Source organism: Nannospalax galili, unplaced genomic scaffold, assembly GCF_000622305.1.
Source record: "Nannospalax galili isolate Female #2095 unplaced genomic scaffold, S.galili_v1.0 scaffold329, whole genome shotgun sequence".
In the NCBI taxonomy this organism is placed as follows: Eukaryota; Metazoa; Chordata; class Mammalia; order Rodentia; family Spalacidae; genus Nannospalax; species Nannospalax galili.
Window position 1 is genome coordinate 3,572,719 of NW_008360321.1, and position 1,378 is coordinate 3,574,096.

Consider the following 1,378-nt stretch of genomic DNA (forward strand, 5'->3'; position numbering starts at 1 on the left):
GGAGGCATCGTAACAGGAGTAGGAACCATAGGCATTTGGGCAACTTCTTCATGTAACTTGCTTGTGCCCTCCAGGCCTGCTCAGGCCCGATCATGTATATACCACTTCCATTTGACAATGGATTGTTGTTGTTCATGGCCTACTTTATGGCTTGGGGGGTCAGATAACACCCAGCTCACGATGGGCAGCTCTGGTTGCATGGTGACTTGGTGGCCCATTGTCAAATGTTTACTTTCCACTAAGGCCCAGTAGCAGGCTAAGAGCTGTCTCTCAAAGGGAAAATAGTTGTCCTCAGATAAGGCAAAGCCTTACTCCAAAATCCCAATGGCCTCTGCCGTGATTCCCTATAGGTGCCTGCCAGAGACTCCAAACAGCATCTTTATCTACCACTGATACCTCAAGCACCATCGGGTCTGTTGGATCATGTGGCCCAAGGGGCAGAGCAGCTTGCACAGCAGCCTGGACCTGCTGAAGGGCCCTTTCCTGTTCCAGGCCCCACTCAAAGATAGCTGCCTCCCAAATCACTTGATATATGGGTGATAATAACATGCCCAGATGAGGAATGTTCTGCCTCCAGAATCCAAACAGGCATAGATCATATGGCCCAAGGGGCAGAGCAGCTTGTACAGCAGACTGGACCTGTGGAAGGGCCCTTTCCTATTCCAGGCCCCACTCAAAGGTAGCTGCCTTCCGAGGATATTGGGTAGTAGTAACACTCCCAGATGAGGAATGTGCTGCCTCCAGAATCCAAACAGGCCAACCAAGCATTGTGCTTCTTATGTATGTGGTCCCTGGAAACACCATGATTAATTAGCCAGTACCACAGGTCCATTCAAGTCATGCCATTGCAGGTATTATTTTGCCTTTGCCACCCATTATGATAAGTACGCTTACCTTGTCTATGGTAATTCAATACTGCCACCTGACCCCTACTCCGAGGTCCTGTTACACCTATTATATTTACATTTAATTTATGCAATTGAGCAGCAGCATCTCCAACTGTAAGATTCAGCATAAGGAAGAGAGCAAAAACAAAGCTCTTCAAACGTTCTGGTGTCTCTCTCAGTACTTTCCATCTTATAAAATCAGTAAAAGGCATTTCCTCTGGGCCCTCCCATTATGGAGAATTTGGTGTTGCACTGTGAATCCACTTGAGCATACCAATTTGCCTGAGCCTTACAATTCCTTCATCAGCACCAAACCAGGGGATATCAGGAATCTCCAGCTCTCTTTCAGTAGGCCATCTTTTGATAAATACAACAGCCAACCTATCAAATAAACTTTTAACACCTCTTTTAAACTCAGCCTGAACCAATTTTATGTTCCTTCCACCATTATCCCATACCCTTAAAATCCATTCCCAGACATATTCATTAGA

The 1,378-nt window shown here is 46.2% G+C and overlaps 1 protein-coding gene across 5 annotated transcripts in view; it reads right to left on the reverse strand.

The window, feature by feature from the left end:
• Positions 1 to 1,378, reverse strand: part of Cenpq (centromere protein Q) — a 24,202-nt gene that overhangs the window by 6,130 nt on the left and 16,694 nt on the right. The window lies entirely within an intron of this gene.